General features: G+C 42.7%; 1 protein-coding gene across 9 annotated transcripts in view; it reads right to left on the bottom strand.

Annotated features, from left to right (window-relative positions):
• The window catches only part of PARPBP (PARP1 binding protein), a 282,808-nt gene extending 270,275 nt beyond the window's left edge, over positions 1 to 12,533 (bottom strand). For 4 of the 9 annotated variants that reach the window (XR_010114917.1, XM_063614324.1, XM_055240296.2 and 1 more), the window contains exon 1: positions 10,229 to 12,193. The gene's annotated coding sequence lies outside the window, so the exon portion shown is untranslated. Of the gene's footprint in view, positions 1 to 10,228 lie in introns of all 9 variants that reach the window. The other 5 variants (XM_063614318.1, XM_063614319.1, XM_063614322.1 and 2 more) reach the window with 3 other exon arrangements.
• Positions 12,534 to 13,451: the final 918 nt, after the last annotated feature.

Below are 13,451 nucleotides of genomic sequence, written 5' to 3'. Positions count from 1 at the left end.
ATTTTGTTTTCTCATCCCTGACACAGCTCAGATATAAATAGGCCCTTTATTTGATCACATAAAATGGTAGTCCTAGAATGTACTTTGAAAAAGGAGGTCCAATCTAGGCTTAGCTTGGAAATGGGGATAGAAGGAAAGCCTTGATCCCTCTTGATGGCATCTGGATAACAGGGCCTGAGCCTGAGTGATATTCATGTTCACCCTGAAAGGGGCCCAAGGAGTGGAGCATCTGGATTGGGGCGAGGCTTCATGACAGTGCATGTGTTTTGAATCGGCGATTCTTTTAACAGAAGCAGTTTGGAACCGAGACTGGGAAGCTGCTGCTAACTGGAATGTTCTAGCCATGTTGCATGTTCCCTGAGGGCAGGGCTGGTGGCTCTCAGTACATTGGGACGATTTAAGTTAGATGCTAGGAAGAACTTGTTTACTATAATGGTTGTGAAAGGCAGATACAAATGTGGTTGTAGAATGTTTCTATCTGTAAGAAGATAATCTGAAGATAGTAGGGGGGAAAGTGTCTTTCACAGATAGAGGATATGAACTGAGCATCCTCCAGTAAGAAAGAGGAAGTGAGAACAAAGAAAGTAATAGCATAATACTTCTGAGTAGTTGTTTCTTCAGTCCAAATAGACCTAAGTTCAAATCCTAGCTTACCAGTTCCAATTAACCACTCTGACCCTCAGTTTCCTCCTCTAACAGGAGATCACAGTACACCCGCCTCTGAGAGTGACTGTGAGGTTGAGACAAAATATATCCAATAATATGGGAGGTGTTCAATAAATATTCATTTTATTCTTGTCTTACAAATCTTTTCCTGTTCTGCGACTCTATGATTCAGCACTTCCTGGAATTCTAAGGCACTAGAAACTTTCCAAAGAGTTTAAACTGCTTAATTGCTAGCTTCCAAGCTCTTCCCAGCATTTCTTTAAGAGGTGAATGGTAGAAATGGATCACAAATCAGACAGACAAATTGCACTTTGTTTGCTGGTCTAGCAATATCCCCTGACATGCTATTTTCTCCATTGTTCTCACTGGGACAAGAATGGGATTGTCAAAAACAAGTCACACCCTGCAATGTACAGAATTAGGATGGGATGTGACTATTGCTCCTACACTTTGCTGCCTGCAGAGATAAGCACCTGAAGTCTCTTAAGGGCTTGAGACTGGGGTCCAGCACAGGGTGGTGAGAAAGACATTGCTTTGGGGAACAATTGTCTAGAAGCTCCGGGACTGGCCAGGCTGGTACCTCTCTGCATGACTCCCTGGTCCCCTCCTGTACTTAATGCAAGGACAAAATTAGGTGAATGCAAAAGACTCTCCAAACTCAGAGTTTCTCTGAGCTGGTGATTGCTGTGGGTGGAGAGTGATTCCTCTGTCCTTTGCTGGTTTCTGTGGGCTATATTCCTGGATCTTGTTTCCTCTTTCTCTTGAGGAAAACATTTTAAAAGTTTATGTAAAGTCTTCTCTCCTACGTGGGAGGCTCTGTGTAGGGGCTGTGTTGGTGGGTAATAACAAGGGAAGATGTAGAGAAAAAAAAAAACCAACCTGAGCATTTGCTGCTGACAATTCCCTTAAGTCTCTTGTGTTTGACTCTATAAGTCTTTTGTGTTTGGCTTGGATAGGGAGGCCTGTCTGTCTTGTTCTGCTTCACAGGAGAACAATAAAGACATGATAAGTCTACGTGGTATATCCACATACGTGGGAGGCTCTGTGTAGGGGCAGTATTGGCTGGTAATAACCTCCTCTCCCCTCCCCTCCCCTCCCTTCCCTCCCCCTCCTCTCCCCTCCCCTTCCCTCCTCTCCCCTCCCCTTCCCTCCTCTCCCCTCCCCTTCCCTCCTCTCCTCCCCTCCCCTTCCCTCCTCTCCTCTCCTCTCTCAATTGCCTCCAATCCTTTTATAGCCTGCCACATCATTAAAAAGAGTCTTATTGTATAACTCTTGAGCCCAAAGTCTAGAGAAAAAATTTTAATTACAAAGAACTTATGTCCTAAAGAAGTTTGTTCTTTTCCTCACATGTACAATTTATTCCCCCTTTAAAATGAGAAAGCTGGTGAAGGAAAGAACCATTCATTTCTCAACTCATAGGCTCTATGTTTCTTCATTAAGAACTTCCATGGTGGAATGTAGTTGCCCCAAGGTGGAAACAAACCACTGACAAGCAGTTGTTGAAAAGAGTTGCTTTATGTGATTTTCTGTCTATAAAGGGAATGAGCAAAAGAAAGATATAACTTATCCTGATTCTATCTCCACCATTGTATTCCTCCAACAGAAAGCCAGGGAGAAACCCAAATTGCTCTCAGTAGCTTTCCATTCAGCTAGAAAAGGAATTGCTGAAATCCCTCCCTCCCTCCGTTTGCTACAACTTTGGTTTGTCCTTTCTTGCTGTTTGTGGAGGGGTGGCCATTACTACAGTCCCCTAGTGCCCCCTGTCGTTCATATTGCGAAAATAACCAGGCAGCATGAACTACTAAACTTTTGGTTCCTTATCTTAAAACCCTTTAAACTTTTTGGATACATCTCAAAAATCCAAAATTGTGATTCCACCTTTAATTCACTGAGGGGAAGTTTATAGTCAACTTATATTATTATTTCATAAACAGAATGTGAGGGAGGGTCCTTAGAATCTATTCAGCCAATTGTGCGTTTTGTTCTGTTCTGTTTTGTTTTGTTTTACCAAGTATGGGATTAGTTATGAGAGATATTTGCTGTTATTATGTGAAACCAAAGAGGGTTAGGAAATGCTGGGTTGAATAAGAATTAAGTAACATTAAATAAGGAGCTTCTTTCCTGCTGGCCTTCTCAGAGCATTTAATATGGACTGTGTCTCTCCCAAGGGAAAGGCAATTTCCCAATCGTGCTTTTGACAACAGAACCGCTTTTTATATGAATTTCTTGCAGGGCCAATATTCCAGGGAACACACTTGGGAAGTGCTAATCAAGTCCAAATGAATCGTTCTACAAGTCTGGAAACTGAGGCCCAGGGAGGTGCCAGTGACTGGGTGGTAGTAGACACTGCAAGGCCCCTGTCAGGAGGCTCCCAGGCCACTTCCTCACCAGGATCCCTCCCATTCATTGGAGTTGGCCTTTAGTATTTCTGTATCCATAAAGCGTGTTTACTTGTGGAATGGGGAATGGTGTTGCCTTTAGCCAAGGATGTTGGAAAAGTTTAGTAAACCTTTTTTCAAGAATGCTCTAACTCCATGGGGAAGAGAATTTGCTTCCGATATTTTCAATTCAATTTCTTTCAGTCTCTTGTGAAGAACTTCATTGCTTTCTAAAAAGCTCCTATTCAACAAATTTGCATTAAGCACCTACTATGCACAGATACAAAGGAGGTCAAGATAATGCATTACTTTGGATAAGAGAAAATATTTGGGGGTCAAGTTCTGGTTCTGCTACATCCTGACTGTGTATAATTGGACAAGTTGCTCATCATCTTCTAAGACCCAGACTCCCCATCTATAAAATGGGAGTAATAATACCCCCCTCCAGAGGAATTGTTGAGGATTCCATTAGATAATACATGTTAAATTGCCAGCACAGTGCCAGCACATGTAAGTACTCAATGAATATTTGCCGTTGCTATTATTGTTGTTAGGATTGTTATTGTTAGGATTATTGAGGCATGGTCCCTGCCCTCAGGGACTTAGCTCAGCTGGAGAAAGAAGACAAGCACGCCCAGAAACTTTAAATAGCGATATAAGGGAATAGATAGATCAGAGACAGCAACTAGGCTTCACAGAACTCCAGTCAGCCTTTAGTGGCTGCCTCCAGTGCTGTGTTGGGAAGAATTCTGAGGGTTTTGCCAGCTACACAAGGAAAAAGCACCAACATCAATTAGTGATATCTGTCACGGATGTGTGGAGAGTAGGTACGTGTTTCTATGACATGTATTTGCCATTCTTAGAATGAATAATGAAATGCCAGGTGTGGCAGATTCAACAGAACAGTGATTTCTGGAGGAGGTAAGAAAGTTGGACCTGGAGAATGGGTAGCACATGAATGGAAAATAGATAAAGGGAGGAAGAAATATTTGACATTCAGAACTTGTGGCATATGCCAAGGATAAAACCAACATGGGCCACTTGGGTGGCAGTAAGTAAACTAGCCTGTCTAGAGTAAGTCTTGATGCTAAAGATTAGCTCTATAAATATGGTAACCAGCGATGCCACGCTGGTTTCCCAACATCAAACAAGCTGTCCTGTTGTTTCCATAAATTCCCTCATATGCTATGTGCCCGGGTTTGAGGTTCAGAAAATGTGAACACCATTCAGTCTTTATAACCATCTTCTCTACCATGGCACTGTGCAAAGGCTCTTTCCCACTGCCTTTGCTCATGGAGACTATATTTTGGTGTAAGTCCATGGCTGCTGTTCAGAGAGCCCATCACCCTTTGTGTACTTTAGAAAGTCTTTATGAATGTTTTTCATTATGCACAGATGGTATTGCAGCCCCAGGCATCTGAACTTCTCAACAAATGCACACATGGAAAAAAGTTGTTGAAAATGAAAAGCGAAGAACCAAGCTACCAGAAACTGTAGCATCCAGGTATGCTATGTGCCTCCTCTATATCTGGTACTACACCAGCTCTGGGAGGGGTGGTGAAAAGGTGTTCATTAAAGCCACAAATGAGGATGAGAAATTTTGAAAAATTCCTGTTTGCAAGACTTCATCACTTGGTATCATGAGATTTTATTCATCCCCTCTTTTTTATTATCTACCATGCAATAATAGTAGACAGTCTTCTGTAGTAGTTAGGACTTGTGTGGTTACAAGTGACAGAGACTTAATTCAAATTCATTTGGGCAAAAGGAGTGGGAAGGGTATTAAGAGATAATGTGATGGCCATGAACACTAGCAAGGTTCTGTTTGATTCTTCTTGTTTCTGTGGCTCCACTTAATCTCTTCATTAGCTTCATTCTTCACTCCAGCTAGAGATGAGCCTTCTCTGTGCAGTGAAAAACAAGGGAGCCAATAGCACCTAAATTTACCAGTACATCCACATAGATTTGGTCCCTAGAAAGACACTATCTTAACATTGTCTCTGGTTCTGAGTCAAAACGTCTCAAAAAAGAACTCACTGAAGCAGTTTGCATCAATTCCTGTGGCAGCTACAAAGATGGGATTGGGTAAGGGAAACTTCTGGAAGGAGAGGAGGGAGATGCTTGGTAAACAATATAAGAGATGCCTGCTAAAACTTCCCTTATCTACCTTTTCATGCCAACTCAGCTATCAATCAACAATTCCACTCATTTAATAAGCACCTATTTGCTTATTGAGTGTCTAATACATGCCAGGTGCTGTGCTAGATTTCAGGGATGCAAAGGGGAACATGATGCTTTTTAAATTATGTTCCTCTTAGAATGCTAGGCAGAGAGACAGAGGAATATCAAATATGGTGGGTTTAGGATGTCTAGGAACTCGCCATATACTGGAGAAAGGAGACTATGTATTTGGAGAATAATAAGTGGTAAACTGTGTGCCATGGGTGATGAGGGTAAGAGAAACTTCAAGGTAACTGAGGTCAGCAAGGCCTGGAGCATTCAGGAGAGGAGAAGCATCTTGGAGTGATACTTCTGTGAGGTCTTTAAAGGGTGAGGAAGCTTTGTTTATGACTACATGTGTTTAAAGTGCAGTATTTTCACAACATCACACTAAGTGAGGCCCTCTGCATCTGGAGGCGTTCTGGAATGCAGCCGTCAGCCGGTGGCCCTGTTCCTTTCTCAGAGACAGGACTACCACCCACAGCTCTTCTGATAGCCTTGTTTTTAATTGCCATGGCCTGTTGGATCAAAGCCTCTGAGTTTGATGCTAGTTCAAAATAATTTCCTTCAAGGATTAACTCATCTTTTTGGGCTTGAGGAGCTACAACAAGCAACATCTGGTACAGCCTGCAGAGGGATTTTTTTTTCACCCAAGGAGTTTCAAGTTTCAACATGTGAGCCATCCTGCTGAATAACATCATCAACGGGAAACGGCACGCAGAGACCTTATCTTGTAATGAGAGCTCTGTGTAACACCCCACAGTCATGTTTTGCATCAACTATAATAGATGGTGCAAACTGTAACAGGTTCCTTCTCACTTTGTTTCCTGCCAAAGTGACTGAGTTCCACACTGACGGGGTTGAAATCCCCTTGTGGGTTTCCTCTGGGGCCATTCCATAGCCCATCCTAGTGCCGTTAATAACACCCTCCCTGTATTCGTCAGGCCCACGTTTTAATGCCGTCATAGGGAGTCTCTTGGTCAGTTCCTATTATCAGATCCCATCAGTCACTTCCCTGTCTGCCTAGGTTTCCTGGAAAATTCCTGAGACCATCTCCTTGCTTTTGGTAAATCCTGGCTTCATTCCTCCATGCTGTGTTTTCTGTATTCCCAGCTCTCCCCTTTGCATCCCTTGGGCTAGTCCCACCACCCCTGGAATTCTCTCTGAGGTCAAGATTTTGCAATGTTTTTAAAGGTGAGACAGTGTAATAGCTAAAGTTTAGTGTTATGTGTCAGGGATGTATTATTTATAGGGGTGCTATTATCATCACCCATGACTTACCAGTGAGAAAAATGAGGCTCAGAGTTTGATTGAATTGCCCAAGTACAAGACATAAACTCACATCTTTCTCACACTTAAGACTGTGCTCTTCTTAAGGGATAAAATAGGGACCTACAGAATGGTCATGGGAGTCCTGAGTTCCAAGTAGAGGAGGGAGAAGGAAAGAGAAATGAGGAAAACTCCAAGAGTGGCAGCTCTGAACTCAAAGGAGGAGAATTTACAGACACAGTCAACTGCGTCTAAAGCCAGAACAGGTTTGAGAATATAGACACCATTGGCATGAAGATGCCTATTGGCAAATCTTTTCAACAAAGATTTCAGTAATGGGTCTGGAAGAGGTTATTAGGAAGAGGGTAAAACGATACAGATGGCAAACAAAAGCAAAGAGCGGCCACATAGATGGTGGAATGAAGCAGGAGAGTTGTTTTGTATCCACTAAATGGAAAACTCTGGGGCAGGTCCCAGAAACTGTGTTTTAACAAACCCTCCAGGTGATTCTGATGCACACTAAAGTTAGCAAACCGCTACTGCAGAACCGTGCTTCTCAGCCTTGGCTGCACACTGAAATCACCTGAAATAATAATGCTTCCATCTGCCTTCCTGAAATTCTGATTTAATTGCTCCAGGCAACAGGGTTTTAAAAAACTCTCCAGGTGATTCTAATGTGCAGCCAGAGTTGAAAACTGCTGCTGTACAGGGAGAAGACAGTTGAGGGTGTGCAGTCGAAAAGGAGGTGGAAGGGCTATAAGAGCATCTGCCATGCACAGCTCTGGCTGGGCGTTTCAAGCTTCAGTGGGCAGGCATAAGGATCACCAACAAGCTCCCAGGTGCTTTACAGGCGTTGCTTCAAGGAATCCTCGTGACAAGCCTACAAGGCAGGTGCCAGCATTATTCCCACTTTACAGATAAGGATACTGAGACACCAAGATGTTATCTGACTTTACTGGGGCGTGACAGAAACGAAATGGTAGGTCTTGAAAATTAGGTCTTGACTCCAAAGTACTTATTCTTTAAAAAAAAATTATGATAAAATATACATACCATAAAATTTACCACTTAATCATTTTAAAGTATTTACAATTTCATGGTATTCACAATGTTGTACAACTATCCATTTCCAGGAATTTTTCACCATCCCAAACAGAAACTCTTATCCATTAAGCAATAATTCCCCACTCCCCCTGTCCCCAGCCCCTGGTAACTTCTATTCTGCTTTTTCTTTATGAATCAAAGTACTGATTCTTAATCACTATGTTTCAGGATTGGCTCAAAGACGAGATGGAGGTATCAAATTTGATCAAACATTTTCCTTGAATTGATAGCATGTCTGAGCTAAGTGAGGCCACCATCAGCAATTTGTTCCCAAAATATGGAACAACTTGTAACTTCCCCCAAACAGCACATCCTCTTTTGCCTGTGTGCCAAAGCACATGCCAATTTGTCCAGGACATGTGCCTCTTCCCTTCTCGCCTTCATTTAGCAAACTCCATCATCTCCGAGTCTCTTGCCAGGCATGACCACTCCTGGGGATCTGAATCAAGTGCTTCAACTAGTGTGGTCCCATAGACCAGGACTTCAAAAACTGACATTCATTCCAATCACCTAGAGATCTTGTTAAAATGCAGATTCGCATTTACTGAGCTGGCTCAGGGCACTAAGACTCTGCATTTCTTTCTTTCTTCAGACACAGCATCTCACTTTGTTGCCCAGGCTGGAGCACAGTGGTGCAATCGTAGCTCACTGAAGCCTCAAACTCCTGGGCTCAAGCCATCCATTCTGCTGCCTTAACTCTCAAGTAACTAGGACTACAGATATGTGCCACCACACCAGCTAATTTTTTTTTTTTTTTTGAGAGATGGGGTCTTGGTGTGTTGCCCAGGCAGGCCTCAATTTCTTGGCCTGAAGTGATACTCCTACCTCAGCCTCCCAAAGCTGAGATTACAGATTTGAGCTACTGCCCTAGGACTTAGATTCTGCATTTCTACAGAGCTTCCAAGTGATGGTCATGCTGCTGGTCCCTGGACAAAACCCTGAATAGTGAAGCCATAGGTTGCGGTGATTTGCCATGGTACAAATTGCTACAGCATCCCATTGACTGTTTCTCTACTCCACTATAAATATCTTGAGGGCGAAAACTCATCTTATTATTATATTCCTGGAGCCTAACATTGTACTACCCACAGTGACAATAAATGTGAATAGAGCAATAGATAAATGAGCAAACAGGCTGGAAGGCTAGAAGGAACCAGATCTGTGAGGAACCTCATAAGCCACACTAAGGAATTTGAAATGTATCATGACATTACGGGCAGATACTGAAAGGTCTGAAAAGGGTGATAGATCAAATGTTTATGTGCAGTGTGTAAGATACGTTGGAAAGGACCAAGATTGAAGTCAAGGAAACCGTAGCAAGCTACTACACTAGTCTAAGCAAATAATTTTGAAGGCCTGAACTAAGGCAGTGATAGCAGGGAGAATGTAATGGGAAGAGGATTCAAGACCATATGGATGGGTTAACCATACATCCCCATTTGCTTCAGATAGTTTACCCTGGGTATGATTATTAGTAGTGTCCCATTTGCTCCCCAAAATGCCCCAATTTGGATGATAACTATCTATTCATACTGTACATAGGAGCCTTTTTTTTTTTTCTGAGACGGAGTCTCACTCACTCTGTCACCCAGGCTGGAGTGCAGTGGTGCAATCTCAGCTCACTGCAACCTCCGCCTCCAGGGTTCACGTGATTTTCCTGCCTTAGCCTCCTGAGTAGTTGGGATTAGAGGTATGTGCCACCACGCCAGCTAATTTTCGTATTTTTAGTAGAGACAGGGTTTCACTATGTTGGCCAGGCTGGTCTTGAACTCCTGACCTCAAATGATCCACCGGCCTGGGCCTCCGAAAGTGCTGGGATTACAAGCGTGAGCCACTGCACCCAGCCAGGAGACAATGTTAACAGAACATGGGGTGTGGGCTTTGAGCAAAGTGAGATGTCTAGGATAATGCTCATGTTTCTGCCCTGGGTGAACCAACAGATGGTAACATCATTGACCAACCTAGGCAATCCAGGAGATAAAGCAGTAGGAGAAGTTTCTCTTTAAAATAAAAATATTTAAGTTAAGGAGCCGTTGCAAAGTATTAAGTAAATTTTGGTACACAGCATGACAAGAAATTTCAAAAGAAGCACAGATGGCTGAAGTTTGGAACACTGATGGAAGGTATCACCAAGTGAAAACATTCTCCCTCCCTGGCGCTCTGAATCAAATTAGTTTCAGAGCAATGTACTACATTAGGAAACCTTCCCTATGTGCTATTCAGACCGACTGCAGACAGGCTGTCACAAAGGCTAACGAATTCCGAGTTTTGTTTCTCACTCCTTATTCTCTTCCCTTCAAGTCATTGCTGTGAATGCTCCAAACAACTGGATCACAGTTGACTGCAGTCATTGAGACAGTCAATATAAAGATATACCAAGCCAAGGCCAGGTTCAGTCTGAAAACCACATCGCTTGGTTCAACTGTCCTGAGTCAAAGGTCAGTAACACGAAAATGTTCTACCACATTTATAAGCCACATAACTCAAGATCCTTACTAATCTCTACTCATATTTGCCAACATCTCAGCTTTTTTCTACCGCCGACAACATTTCAACAAGTAGGTAATTATTTAATAAATCTCAGAACATACCTTTGCTTCTTCTGGCCAGAGACCCGGGGTTTTCCTGGTTTCAATTTCAAGGCGGCTCTTACTTAAGGGTCCAAATGCAATCAAGCGGAAGAATAAATTCACCTGCTAGAGGCTATTAAGAGAACTTTAAAACAAAACTAGCTTTTCAAGTATTAAAAGGAAATGAAAGACTGAACTAAGCTCAGTATTCATTTTAATATGCGTGTTAAAGCTTACGTTTGCAGCTGTCAAAGCACTGGCCAATTCTAAATACATCACTCTTCACCTTAAATCAGATGTCTTAGGTGGTACCCACAACCTGCTACTCTGGGCTGACCCTGAGTAAAAGGATTGTTAAAGAAGGTGAAGTTGGTCTTCCAGGCTTTCCTGTCACCCATGCTGATATTAGCCTGATGAGCAAGGGAGAGCAAGAGAGCTGGAACCCAGGAGCCAGAGTCCTCACCACTTCCTGCTGCTGCTTCAGCTCCAAGAAGACTAACTTACGTGCTGCTGATCTGATATCAGATCCATACATGTGACAAGACTGAGGGCTGAGGAAAACAACCCGATTCAAAAACGAACTGAACAGATGTTTCTCCAAAGAAGATATATGGGTGACCAATAAGCACATGAAAAAATGCAACATCACTAATTCTTAGGGAAATGCAAACCAAAATACTGTGAGATACCACCTCACACCCATTAGGAAGGCTATTAACAAAAAAATGGAAAATATGTCAGGTGCTGTGGTTTGTGCCTGTAATCCCAGCTACTTGAGAGGCTGAGGCATAAGGATCTCTTGAGCCAAGGAATTGGAGACCAGCCTGGGTAACATACCAAGACCCTCAAATCTAAAATAAATAAATAAATAGGAAAAAACAAATGTTGGTGAGGATGTGAAGAAATCAGAATCCTTGTGCACTGTTGGTGGGACTGTAAAATGGTACAGCTGCTATGGAAAACAGTATGGTGGTTCCTCAAAAAATTAAAAATAGAATTTCCATATGATCCAGCAATCCCACTTCTTGGTATATACCCAGAAGAATTTAAAGCAGGATCTCAAAGAAATATTTGTACACACATGTTTGTAGCAGCATTATTCACAATGTGGAAGCAACTGAAGTATCCGTCAACAGATGATTGGTAAACAAAGTGGGTATAAATGTACAATGGAATCTTACTAAGCCTTAATATGCAAAAAATTCCAACACATGCTACAACATGGATGGTGCTGAGACATTACACTAAATGAAATCAGCCAGTCACAAAAAGAGAAATGCTGTATGATTCCACTTATAGGAGGTATCTACAATAGTCAAAATCATAGAGCCAGAAAGTAGAATAATGGTTGCCAGGGGCTGGGCCAAGAGGGAATCAGGAGTTATTGTTCAATGGGCACAGAGTTTCAGTTTTACAAGATGAAAAGGGTTCTGGAGATGGATGGTGGTGATGGTTGTGCAACGTTATGAATGTATTCAAAACTACTGAACTGCACACTTAAAAATGGCTACAATGGCCAGGCATGGTGGCTCAAGCCTATAATGCCAACACTTTGGGAGGCCCAGGCAAAAGGATCTCTTGAGTCCAGGAGTTTGAGGCCAGCCTAGGCAACACAGTGAGACCCTATCGCTACAAAAAATACAAAAATTAGCCAAGCATGGTGGTGCACACCTGTAGTCCCAGCTACTTGGGAGGCTGAGGTGGGAGGATCACTTGAGCCCAGTGGTTGAGGCTGCAGTGAGCCAAGATCCCACCACTGCACGTCAGTCTGGGCGACAGAGTGAGATCTGTCTCAAAAAAAAAAAAAAATCGCCAAGATGATAAAATTTATGTTATATTTTACCACAGTAAAATAATAATAATGGTCACCAACAGTGTTCAAAAATAATAATAAAATAATAGTAGTAATAAATTAAAATAACTTTTTTAAAAAGTGAGCACTGAGGACTTCTTTTACCCAGCCCTGTGATAGCCTAGATGGTCCTTTCCCTGGGCCTCACCATGACTTCTCCTTTGGGAAGTCCAGACAGACGGACGACAACCCCCAGTCCCTCTTACTGCACTGTCCAGAAGCAAAAGATACCAGGAGTTGAGAGTCGTAAGAATCCACACCTCACAGCCACCAGAGCCTGAATCGTACTGAAAGCCTGCTGCACCCCGTCTCACTGCCCAGTGGAATCCTTGGCCTCTTCAGTGCTCCTCCTCGGGCTGTGGTGGATGCAGGAGAACTGATATGGCTTGGCTATGTCCCCACCTAAAATCTCATCTTGAATTGTAATAATCCCCACGTGTCAAGGCGGGACCAGGTGGAGATAATCGAATCATGAGCGCGGTTTCCCCCATATTGTTCTTGTGATACTGAGTTCACACGAGATGCGGGGGTTTTATAAGGGGCATCCCCCTTTGCTCAGCTCTCATTCTCTCTCCTGCTGCCATGTGAAGAAGGATTTGTTTGCTTCCTCTTTCGCCATGATTATAAGTTTCCTGAGGCCTCCCTAGCCGTGTGAAACTGTAAGCCAATTAAAGCTCTTTTCTTTATAAATTACCCAGTCTCTGGTATGTCTTTATTAGCAGCGTGAGAACTGACTCATACAAGAACTGACCCCCATTCCCACCAAAGACCAGGTGTTTCATATAAACCCTCTCTTACTGTTTCTACTCCTGATTCCTATCACCTGCTCCCACCCCAACAATTCTTAGATGCCCAGAGTTCAACCAGGACCTGCCCTTTTGAAGTGGCAATCCAAACATTTCACCCATTTTTCTAAACTTGCCAGCTTCAGGGTTTCATTTCTCAAGGCCTTATATAACCCTAGAAAAGCTGACAAATTAATTCATACTCATAAGGCAGTGACCGGGAATCACACTGTCAACATGGCAAAGGTTGACCGTAGGAGTCACAGTCCTGGGTTTGGTTCTAGCCCCATCATTTGGTATCTGGTGACAACCTCGCTACATCTTAATTTCCTCATTAATAAAATAGGGTTAACTATGAGGAAACGCCCTCCTCACAGTGTCTGTGATATAGGAAATACTCAATCAGTATTAACAGAACCTAAGTGATCATGCAAGCAGATGAAGAAATATCCTTAGTTTTTAGGTGAAAGTCCCTGAATACCTGGTACTGAAAAAATTATGATGCCTCCCCATAGGTAATTCCAAATAATATTTTCTTTTTCCAAATGACATAAAGGATACATTTAGGCAAACATAAAGCTGATTATTTCCAAGTCAATTTTTAAGT

This window comes from Symphalangus syndactylus, chromosome 13 (genome assembly GCF_028878055.3).
Source record: "Symphalangus syndactylus isolate Jambi chromosome 13, NHGRI_mSymSyn1-v2.1_pri, whole genome shotgun sequence".
NCBI classification, from domain to species: Eukaryota; Metazoa; Chordata; class Mammalia; order Primates; family Hylobatidae; genus Symphalangus; species Symphalangus syndactylus.
This window is presented reverse-complemented; position numbering and strand designations above follow the sequence as displayed.